Here is a 13,137-nt window from a genome sequence, read left to right as displayed (position 1 = left end):
GGCTGGGACCCACCGTAATTGAGCGTGATGCTTTGGTGGTAGCACTGTAAATCCAGGCCCAAGATCACGCTCGCACATAGATTCTTCATGAATAGTACTTTAAAATTATCGTATACAGTTCCGTTAACAGACAATTGTACCGTGCAGTAACCCATAATGGTCGATGTCTGGGTTTTATCAGCCATAGAGATGGTACCCCGAGTAGGGACCACCTTTAGGGAGAGTTGTTGTGCCAGTTCAGGGTGGATAAAACTCTCCGTGCTTCCACTGTCAATTAAACATTTAACCCCGCACCCGTTTACCTCGATGTCCACCATTGATTTGGATAGTGGGTGCGGCCTGGTCTGGTCCACTGTGACCGATGCCACTGTAGGGCCCTGATCGAGACAAGATGGTGTCCACGCTGTCTGCTCACAAGATGGCGGACCCCACGAGGTCGGGCAACATGGCGTCCAAGATGGCCACTCCCATGGCGCACACGCGGCGGTGGTGGGTTATCCGGCGGGGTTCCCTCTGCACACCTTCCTGAAGTGCCCCTTCTTACCGCACTTAAAGCAGGTGGTGCCTTTCATCGGGCACAGGTTTCTGGTGTGCTTCGGCTGCCCGCAGAAGTAGCAGTTGGGTCCCCGACGCGTCGCGGCTGTCGTAGGGCTTCTGGGGGGAGAGCGGGGCCCCGACGTTGCGGCGTGGATGGCGCGGGCTGAAGAGTAGGCGTCCGAGTTTCTCTGGGCCACATCCAGGGATCGCGTTGTGTCCACAGCCTGTTTCGGGTCCAATCACGTTTTTTCCAGCAGTCTCTGCCGGATGTAAGTGGAGCTGAGGCCTCTGATAAAGGCATCGCGAACAAGCTCGTCAGTGTACACTGCGGCTTTTACATCTTGGCACTTGCAGTCTTTGCCAAGCGTTTTCAGGGTGCCTAGGAACTCCTGCATCGATTCCCCAGGTCACTGTGCGCGAGTAGCGAGCAGATGCCTAGCATACATCTCATTCGTAGGCTGCTGGTAATGCGCCTTTAAGATGTTGCAGGCGGCCGGGTACGTGTCGGCATCTTGGATGAGGGGGTAAACCCGGTGGCTTACCCAATTCCGCAGAATTCCGAGTTTCATACTCGCAGCGTCCGTAGCATCTTTGACGGCTGCAGAATTGTCCAGGGAGAATTCCATACACATAAACCAGTGTCCGAAGCGTGCCAATGCGTCTGAAGCATGCTGGTCCAAATCCAAACATTCGGGTTTCAAGAATTGATCCATTGTGTTGAAAATTAAGTCAATAAAATTGATGTGCCTCAATAAATCCGAGACTCGACGTTAGCGAAACAAAACAAGGCTTTTATTGACTTAGAAGGTAACACACAGAGGAGAGGTATCTTCCATCCAGAGGTCTGCTGTACTGGATGTGATGCAGGCTGGGCCAGCTTACATAGGGGCCAGGTATGGGTGGAGCCCTACACACAGTACAATACAATGGTGAGGAAACGGAACTGAGGTAAGGGAAATGAAACTGAAACCAACCACAGTCACAGGCAGAGAATACCAATGAGTGATGAATGGAATATTTCATCACACTGGGGAGTGAGAGAGAGAGAGACTGGGGCAGGAGAGAGAGACTGGGGAGGGAGAGAGAGAGAGACTGGGGCAAGAGAGAGAGACTGCGGAGGGAGAGAGAGACTGGGGGGAGAGAGAGTGACTGGGGAGAGAGAGAGAGACTGGGGAGAGAGAGACTGGGGAGAGAGAGAGAGACTGGGGAGAGAGAGAGAGACTGGAGAGAGAGAGAGAGTGACTGGGGAGAGAGAGAGCGACTGGGGCGAGAGAGAGAGACTGGCGCGGGAGAGAGAGACTAGGCAGTGAGAGACAGAGAGACTGGGGAGTGAGAGAGAGAGACTGGGGTGGGAGAGAGAGACTAGGCAGGGAGAGAGAGAGAGACTGGGGAGTGAGAGAGAGAGACTGGGTGATGTGCCTCAATAAATCCGAGACTCGATGTTAGCGAAACAAAACAAGGCTTTTATTGACTTAGAAGGTAACACACAGAGGAGAGGTATCTTCCATCCAGAGGTCTGCCGTACTGGATGTGATGCAGGCTGGGCCAGCTTACATAGGGGCTAGGTATGGGCGGAGCCCTACACACAGTACAATACAATGGTGAGGAAACGGAACTGAGGAAAGGGAAATGAAACTGAAACCAATGACAGTAACAGGCAGAGAATACCAATGAGTGATGAATGGAATATTTCATCACATTCACCCCTTCTATAGATTTAGTCTGTTCGGGGGTTTGATAGTCCTCTGCGACCGACGTGGCTGTTGTGGTGCCGCGGGTGTCGGCTGGGTGTCCCCGGTGGCCTCCTGGGTCTCTGCCGGGGGTGCCGCCAGGGTTGTTGAAGGGGTAGTTGGTGGGGGTACCGTTGGTCGATGTTCTTCCGGGGGTGATGAGTTGGTAAGGGTGGGTAAGAGTTGCTGTGATCATTGTTGCTGCTGTTGTCCTGGTTGTTGTCGTTACTGGCTGGGGCGACGTATTTTATGGACACGGTGTCCTCCCTTCCGTCGGCGTGCCGGACATATGCGTATTGGGGGTTGGCGTGGAGTAGGTGCACTGACTCCATGAGGGGCTCCGTCTTGTGGCCCCTCACATGCCTTCGCATGAATACCGGACCCGGGGTGGAGAGCCATGACGGCATGGACACGCCTGAGGTGGATTTCCAGGGAAAGACAAACATTCGCTCATGAGGTGTGGCATTAGTGGCAGTACACAATAGCGACCGTATCGAATTGAGCACATCTGGAAGGACTTCCTGCCAGCGGGAGATAGGGAGGCCCTTGGTCCTTAGAGCTAGAGTGACTGCTTTCCATACTGTCCCGTTCTCTCGCTCCACTTGACAGTTACCCCGGGGGTTGTAGCTGGTGGTACGGCTTGTGGCGATCCCCCTGGACAGCATGTACTGGCGTAGCTCTTCACTCATGAAGGACGCCCCCCTATCCGTATGGATGTAGCTCGGCATACCGAACAGGCAGAACAGGCTTTTGAGGCATTTAATGACCGTGGCGCTGGTCATGTCTCGGCAGGGGAAGGCGAATGGGAAACGGGAGTATTCATCCACAATGTTCAGGAATTAAACATTGCGGTCGACGGACGGGAGGGGGCCCTTGAAGTCTAAGCTGAGCCGCTCAAAGGGCTGTGTAGCTTTGATTAAGTGGGCTCTATCTGGGCGGTAGAACCGAGGCTTGCACTATTCTATTCTATGATTCTATTCTATGATTCTATACTCTGATTCTATTCTATGATTCTACTCTATGATTCTATTTTTTGATTCTATTCTTTGATTCTATTCAATGATTCCATTCTTTGTTTCTATTCTATGATTCTTTTCTTTGATTCTATCCTTTGATTCTATTCTATGATTCTATTCTATCATTCTATTCTTTGATTCTATTCTTTGATTCTGTTCTATGATTCTATTCTATGATTCTATTCTTTGATTCTATTCTATGATTCGATTCTATGATTCTATTCATTGATTCTATTCTATGATTCTATTCGATGATTCTATTCTTTGATTCTATTCTATGATTCTATTCTATGATTCTATTCTATGATTCTATTCTATGATTCTATTCTTTGATTCTATTCTTTGATTCTATTCTATGATTCTATTCTATGATTCTATTCTATGATTATATTCTTTGATTCTATTCTTTGATTCTATTCGATCATTCTATTCTATGATTCTATTTTATGATTCTATTCTATGATTCTATTCTTTCATTCTATTCTTTGATTCTATTCTATAATTCAATTCTATGATTCTATTCTTTGATTCTCTTCTTGATTCTATTCTATGATTCTATTCTATGATTCTATTCTATGATTCTATTCTTTGATTCTATTGTTTGATTCTATTCTATGATTCTATTCTATGATTCTATTCCTTGAATCTATTCTATGATTCTATTCTATGATTCTACTCTTTGATTCTATTCTTTGATTCTATTCAATGATTCTATTCTATGATTCTATTCTTTCATTCTATTCTACGATTCTATTTTATGATTCTATTTTTTGATTCTATTCTATGATTCTATTCTATGATTCTATTCTATGATTCTATTCTATAATTCCATTCTATGATTCTATTCTTTGATTCTATTCTATGATTCTATTCTATGAATCTACTCTTTGATTCTATTCTATTATTCTATTCTATGATTATATTCTATGATTCTACTCTATGATTCTATTCTGTGATTCTATTCTTTGATTCTATCCCTTGATTCTATTCTATGATTCTATTCTTTGATTCTATTCTTTGATTCTATTCTTTGATTCTCTTCTTTGACCCTATTCTATGATTCTATTCTCTGATTCTAATCTTTGATTCTATTCTATGATTCTATTCTATGATTCTATTCTATGATTCTATTCTTTGATTCTATTCTATGATTCTATTCTATGATTCTATTCGATGATTCTATTCTTTGATTCTATTCTATGATTCTATTCTATGATTCTATTCTATGATTCTATTCTTTGATTCTATTCTTTGATTCTATTCTTTGATTCTATTCTTTGATTCTATTCTATGATTCTATTCAATGCTTCTACTCTTTGATTCTATTCTATGATTCTGTTCTATGATTCTATTCTATGATTCTATTCTTTGATTCTATTCTATGATTCTATTCAAGGATTCTACTTTTTGATTCTATTCTTTGATTCTATTCAATGATTCTATTCTTTGATTCTTTTCTATGATTCTATTCTTTGATTCTATTCTTTGATTCTATTCTCTGATTCTATTCTATTATTCTATTCTTTGATTATATTCTTTGATTCTATTCTATGATTCTATTCTATGATTCTCTTCTTTGAATCTATTCTATGATTCTATTCTATGATTCTATTCATTGATTCTATTCTGTGATTCTATTCTATGATTCTATACTTTGAATCTATTCTATGATTCTATTCTATGATTCTATTATATGATTCTATTCTATGATTCTATTCTTTGATCCTATTCATTGATTCTATTCTATGATTCTATTCTATGATTCTATTCTATGATTCTATACTTTGATTCTATTCGATGATTCTATTCTATGATTCTATTCTTTAATTCTATTCTTTGATTCTATTCTATAATTCAATTCTATGATTCTATTCTATGAATCTATTCTATGATTCTATTATCTGATTCTATTCTTTGATTCTATTCTTGATTCTAGTCTATGATTCTATTCTATGATTCTATTCTATGATTCTATTCTTTCTTTCTATACTTTGATTCTATTCTATGATTCTATTCTATGATTCTATTCTTTGATTCTATTCTATGATTCTATTCTATGATTCTATTCTTTGATTCTATTCTTTGATTCCATTCAATGATTCTATTCTATGATTCTATTCTATGATTCTATTCTTTGATCCTATTCATTGATTCTATTCCATGATTCTATTCTTTGATTCTATTCTATGTTTCTTTTCTTTGATTCTATTCGATGATTCTATTCTATGATTCTACTCTATGATTCTACTCTATGATTCTATTCTTTGATTCTATTCTTTGATTCTATTCTATAATTCAATTCTATGATTCTATTCTATGATTCTATTCTATGATTCTATTATCTGATTCTATTCTTTGATACTATTCTTGATTCTAGTCTATGATTCTATTCTATGATTCTATTCTATGATTCTATTCTTTCTTTCTATTCTTTGATTCTATTCTATGATTCTATTCTATGACTCTATTCTTTGATTCTATTCTATGATTCTATTCTATGATTCCATTCTTTGATTCTATTCTTTGATTCTATTCAATGATTCTATTCTATGATTCTATTCTTTGATTCTATTCTATGATTCTATTTTATGATTCTATTCTTTGATTATATTCTATGATTCTATTCTTTGATTTTATTCTTTGATTCTATTCTTTCATTCTATTCTCTGATTCTATTCTATGATTCTATTCTATGATTCCATTCTATGATTCTATTCTATGATTCTATTCTATGATTATATTCTATGATTCTATTCTATGATTCTATTATCTGATTCTATTCTTTGATTCCAATCTTGATTCTATTCTATGATTCTATTCTATGATTCTATTCTATGATTCTATTCTTTGATTCTATTCTTTGATTCTATTCTATGATTCTATTCTGTGATTCTATTCTTTGAATCTATTCTTTGATTCTATTCTTTGATTCTATACAATGATTCTATTCTATGATTCTATTCTTTGATTCTATTCTATGATTCAATTTGTGATTCTATTCTTTGATTCTATTCTATGATTCTATTCTCTGATTCTATTCTATGATTCTACTCTATGATTCTATCTTTGATTCTATTCTTTGATTCTATTCAATGATTCTATTCTTTGATTCTATTCTATGATTCTATTCTTTGATTCTATTCTTTGATTCTATTCTATGATTCTATTCGATGATTCTATTCTTAGATTCTATTCGATGATTCTATTCTATGATTCTACTCTATGATTCTATTCTTTGATTCTATTCTTTGATTCTATTCTATAATTCAATTCTATGATTCTATTCTATGATTCTATTCTATGATTCTATTATCTGATTCTATTCTTTGATTCTATTCTTGATTCTAGTCTATGATTCTATTCTATGATTCTATTCTATGATTCTATTCTTTCTTTCTATTCTTTGATTCTATTCTATGATTCTATTCTATGATTCTATTCTTTGATTCTATTCTATGATTCTATTCTATGATTTTATTCTTTGATTCTATTCTTTGATTCTATTCAATGATTCTATTCTATGATTCTATTCTTTGATTCTATTCTATGATTCTATTTTATGATTCTATTCTTTGATTCTATTCTATGATTCTATTCTTTGATTCTATTCTTTGATTCTATTCTTTCATTCTATTCTCTGATTCTATTCTATGATTCTATTCTATGATTCCATTCTATGATTCTATTCTATGATTCTATTCTATGATTATATTCTATGATTCTATTCTTTAATTCTATTCTTTGATTCTATTTTATGATTCTATTCTGTGATTCTATTCTTTGAATCTATTCTTTGATTCTATTCTTTGATTCTATTCTTTGATTCTATTCTATGATTCAATTTGTGATTCTATTCTTTGATTCTATTCTATGATTCTATTCTCTGATTCTATTCTATGATTCTACTCTATGATTCTATCTTTGATTCTATTCTTTGATTCTATTCAATGATTCTATTCTTTGATTCTATTCTATGATTCTATTCTTTGATTCTATTCTTTGATTCTATTCTATGATTCTATTCTATCATTCTATTCTTTGATTCTATTCTTTGATTCTGTTCTATGATTCAATTTTATGATTCTATTCTTTGATTCTATTCTATGATAAGATTCTATGATTCTATTCATTGATTCTATTCTCTGATTCTATTCTATGATTCTATTCTTTGATTCTATTCTATGATTCTATTCTATGATTCTATGCTATGATTCTATTCTATGATTCTATTCTTTGATTCTATTCTTTGATTCTATTCTATGATTCTATTCTATGATTCTATTCTTTGATTCTGTTCTTTGATTCTATTCTATGATTCTATTCTTTGATTCTATTCTATGATTCTATTCTATGATTCTATTCTATGAGTCTATTCTTTGATTCTATTCGATGATTCTTTTCTATGATTCTATTCTTTGATTCTATACTTTGATTCTATTCTATAATTCAATTCTATGATTCTATTCTATGATTCTCTTCTATGATTCTATTACCTGATTCTATTCTTTGATTCTATTCTTGATTCTAGTCTATGATTCTATTCTTTGTTTCTATTCTTTGATTCTATTCTATGATTCTATTCTAAGATTCTATTCTTTGATTCTATTCTATGATTCTATTCTATGATTCTATTCTTTGATTCTATTCTTTGATTCTATTCAATGATTCTATTCTATGATTCTATTCTTTGATTCTATTCTATGATTCTATTTTATGATTCTATTCTTTGATTCTATTCTATGATTCTATTCTCTGACTCAATTCTATGATTCTAATCTATGATTCCATTCTATGATTCTATTCTATGATTCTATTCTATGATTCTATTCTATGATTCTATTCTATAATTCTATTATCTGATTCTATTCTTTGATTCTATTCTATCATTCTATTCTTTGATTCTATTCTTTGATTCTGTTCTATGATTCTATTCTATGATTCTATTCTACGATTGTATTCTATGATTCTATTCTTTGATTCTATTCTTTGATTCTATTCTATGATTCTATTCTATCATTCTATTCTTTGATTCTATTCTTTGATTCTGTTCTATGATTCTATTCTATGATTCTATTCTTTGATTCTATTCTATGATTCTATTCTATGATTCTATTCTTTGATTCTACTCTTTGATTCTATTCTATGATTCTATTCTATGATTCTATTCTTTGACTCTATTCTTTGATTCTATTCGAAGATTCTATTCTATGATTCTATTCTATGATTCTATTCTATGATTCTATTCTTTGATTCTATTCTTTGATTCTATTCTATAATTCAATTCTATGATTCTTTTCTATGATTGTATTCTATGATTCTATTATCTGATTCTATTCTTTGACCCTATTCTTGATTCTATTCTATGATTCTATTCTTTGATTCTATTGTTTGATTCTATTCTATGATTCTATTCTATGATTCTATTCTATAATCTATTCTATGATTCTATTCTTTGATTCTATTCTATGGCTCTATTCTATGATTCTATGCTTTGATTCTATTCTATTATTCTATTCTATGATTCTATTCTATGATTCTATTCTATAATTCTATTCTATGATTCTATTCCATGATTCAATTCTATGATTCTATTCTATGATTCTATTCTTTGATTCTATTCTATTATTCTATTCTATGATTCTATTCTTTGATTCTATTCTTTGATTCTATTCTATAATTCAATTCTATGATTCTATTATCTGATTCTATTCTATGATTCTATTCTTGATTCTATTCTATGATTCTATTCTTTGATTCTATTGTTTGATTCTATTCTATGATTCTATTCTATGATTCTATTCTATAATTCTATTCTATGATTCTATTCTTTGATTCTAATCTATGACTCTATTCTATGATTCTATGCTTTGATTCTATTCTATTATTCTATTCTATGATTCTATTCTATGATTCTATTCTATAATTCTATTCTATGATTCTATTCTATAAATCTATTCTATGATTCTATTCTATGATTCTATTCTATGATTCTACTCTATGATTCTATTCTTTGATTCTGTTCTTTGATTCTATTCTTTGATACTATTCTTTGATTCTATTCTTTCATCCTATTCTATGATTCTATTCTTTGATTTTATTCTTTGATTCTATTCTATGATTCTATTCTATGATTCTATTCTATGATTCTATTCTTTGATTCTATTCTATGATTCTGTTCTATGATTATATTCTATGATTCTATTCTCATATTCTATTCCATGATCCTACTCTATGATTCTATTCTTTGATTCTATTCTATAATTCAATTCTATGATTCTATTCTATGATTCTATTCTATAATTCTATTCTATGATTCTATTCTATAAATCTATTCTATGATTCTATTCTATGATTCTATTCTATGATTCAATTCTATGATTCTATTCTTTGATTCTATTCTATGATTCTATTCTATGATTCTACTCTATGATTCTATTCTATGATTCTATTCTTTGATTCTATTCTATGATTCTATTCTATGATTCTATTCTATGATTCTAATCTCTGATTATATTCTATGATTCTATTCTTTGATTCTATTCTATGACTCTATTCTATGATTCTATTCTATGATTCTATTCTATGATTCTATTCTATGATTCCATTCTTTGATTCTATTCTACGATTCTATTCTTTGATTCTATTCTTTGATTCTATTCTATGATTCTATTCTATGATTCTATTCTATGATTCTATTCTTTGATTCTATTCGATGATTCTATTCTATGATTCTACTCTATGATTCTATTCTATGATTCTATTCTTTGATTCTATTCTTTGATTCTATTCTAAAATTCAATACTATGATTCTATTCTATGATTCTATTCTATGATTCTTTTATCTGATTCTATTCTTTGATTTTATTCTTTGATGCTATTCTTTGATTCTATTCTTTGATCCTATTCTATGATTCTATTCTTTGATTCTATTCTTTGATTCTATTCTATGATTCTATTCTATGATTCTATTCTTTTATTCTATTCTATGATTCTATTCTATCATTCTATTCTTTGATTCTATTCTATGATTCTATTCTTGGATTATATTCTATGATTCTATTCTCATATTCTATTCTATGATCCTACTCTATGATTCTATTCTTTGATTCTATTCTATAATTCAATTCTATGATTCTATTCTATGATTCTATTCTATAATGTTATTATCTGATTCTATTCTTTGATTCTATTCTTGATTCTAGTCTATGATTCTATTCTATGATTCTATTCTATGATTCTATTCTTTGATTCTATTCTATGATTCTATTCTATGATTCTATTCTCTGATTCTATTCTATGATTCTACTCTATGATTCTATTCTATGATTCTATTCTTTGATTCTATTCTATGATTCTATTCTATGATTCTATTCTATGATTCTATTCTCTGATTCTATTCTATGATTCTATTCTTTGATTCTATTCTATGACTCTATTCTATGATTCTATTCTATGATTCTATTCTATGATTCTATTCTATGATTCTATTCTTTGATTCTATTCTATGATTCTATACTTTGATTCTATTCTATGATTCTATTCTATGATTCTATTCTATGATTCTATTCTACGATTCTATTCTTTGATTCTATTCTTTGATTCTATTCTATGATTCTATTCTATGATTCTATTCTATGATTCTATTCTTTGATTCTATTCGATGATTCTATTCTATGATTCTACTCTATGATTCTATTCTATGATTCTGTTCTTTGATTCTATTCTTTGATTCTATTCTAAAATTCAATTCTATGATTCTATTCTATGATTCTATTCTATGATTCTTTTATCTGATTCTATTCTTTGATTCTATTCTTGATTCTAGTCTATGATTCTATTCTATGATTCTATTCTATGATTCTATTCTTTCTTTCTATTCTTTGATTCTATTCTATGATTCAATTCTATGATTCTATTCTTTGATTCTATTCTATGATTCTATTCTATGATTCTATTCTTTGATTCTATTCTTTGATTCTATTCAATGATTCTATTCTATGATTCTATTCTTTGATTCTATTCTATGATTCTATTTTATGACTCTATCCTTTGATTCTATTCTATGATTCTATTCTTTGATTCTATTCTTTGATTCTATTCTTTGATTCTATTCTATGATTCTATTCTATGATTCTATTCTATGATTCTATTCTTTGATTCTATTCGATGATTCTATTCTATGATTCTACTCTATGATTCTATTCTATGATTCTATTCTTTGATTCTATTCTTTGATTCTATTCTAAAATTAAATTATATGATTCTATTCTATGATTCTATTCTATGATTCTTTTATCTGATTCTATTCTTTGATTCTATTCTTGATTCTAGTCTATGATTCTATTCTATGATTCTATTCTATGATTCTATTCTTTCTTTCTATTCTTTGATTCTATTCTATGATTCTATTCTATGATTCTATTCTTTGATTCTATTCTATGATTCTATTCTATGATTCTATTCTTTGATTCTATTCTTTGATTCTATTCAATGATTCTATTCTATCATTCTATTCTTTGATTCTATTCTATGATTCTATTTTATGATTCTATTCCTTGATTCTCTTCTATTATTCTATTCTTTGATTCTATTCTTTGATTCTATTCTTTGATTCTATTCTCTGATTCTATTCTATGATTCTCTTCTATGATTCCATTCTATGATTCTATTCTATGATTCAATTCTATGATTCTATTCTATGATTCTATTCTATGATTCTATTATCTGATTCTATCCTTTGATTCCAATCTTGATTCTATTCTATGATTCTATTCTATGATTCTATTCTATGATTCTATTCTTTGATTCAATTCTTTGATTCTATTCTATGATTCTATTTTTTGATTCTATTCTTTGAATCTATTCTATGATTCTATTCGATGATTCTATTCTTTGATTCTACTCTTTGATTCTATTCAATGATTCTATTCTATGATTCTATTCTTTGATTCTATTCCATGATTCAATTTGTGATTCTATTCTTTGATTCTATTCTATGATTCTATTCTCTGATTCTATTCTATGATTCTACTCTATGATTCTATCTTTGATTCTATTCTTTGATTCTATTCAATGATTCTATTCTTTGATTCTATTGTATGATTCTATTCTTTGATTCTATTCTTTGATTCTATTCTATGATTCTATTCTATCATTCTATTCTTTGATTCTATTCTTTGATTCTGTTCTATGATTCAATTCTATGATTCTATTCTTTGATTCTATTCTATGATAAGATTCTATGATTCTATTCATTGATTCTATTCTATGATTCTATTCTATGATTCTATTCTTTGATTCTATTCTATGATTCTATTCTATGATTATATTCGATGATTCTATTCTATGATTCTATTCTTTGATTCTATTCTTTGATTCAATTCTATGATTCTATTCTATGATTCTATTCTTTGATTCTATTCTTTGATTCTATTCAATGATTCTATTCTTTGAATCTATTCTATGATTCTATTCTATGATTCTATTCTGTGATTCTATTCTTTGATTCCATTCGATGATTCTATTCTATGATTCTACTCTATGATTCTATTCTATAATTCTATTCTTTGATTCTATTCTTTGATTCTATTCTATAATTCAATTCTATGATTCTATTCTATGATTCTATTCTATGATTCTATTATCTGATTCTATTCTTTGATTCTATTCTTGATTCTAGTCTATGATTCTATTCTATTATTCTATTCTATGATTCTATTCTTTGCTTCTATTCTTTGATTCTATTCTATGCTTCTATTCTATGATTCTATTCTTTGATTCTATTCTTTGATTCTATTCTCTGATTCTATTCTTTGATTCTATTCTTTGATTCTATTCAATGATTCTATTCTACG

Source organism: Somniosus microcephalus, chromosome 4 (genome assembly GCF_052327205.1).
Source record: "Somniosus microcephalus isolate GS21.2 chromosome 4, FLI_Smic_1.0, whole genome shotgun sequence".
NCBI lineage: Eukaryota > Metazoa > Chordata > Chondrichthyes > Squaliformes > Somniosidae > Somniosus > Somniosus microcephalus.
The sequence above is the reverse complement of the archived record's forward strand: the minus strand, read 5'-3'. Positions refer to the sequence as shown.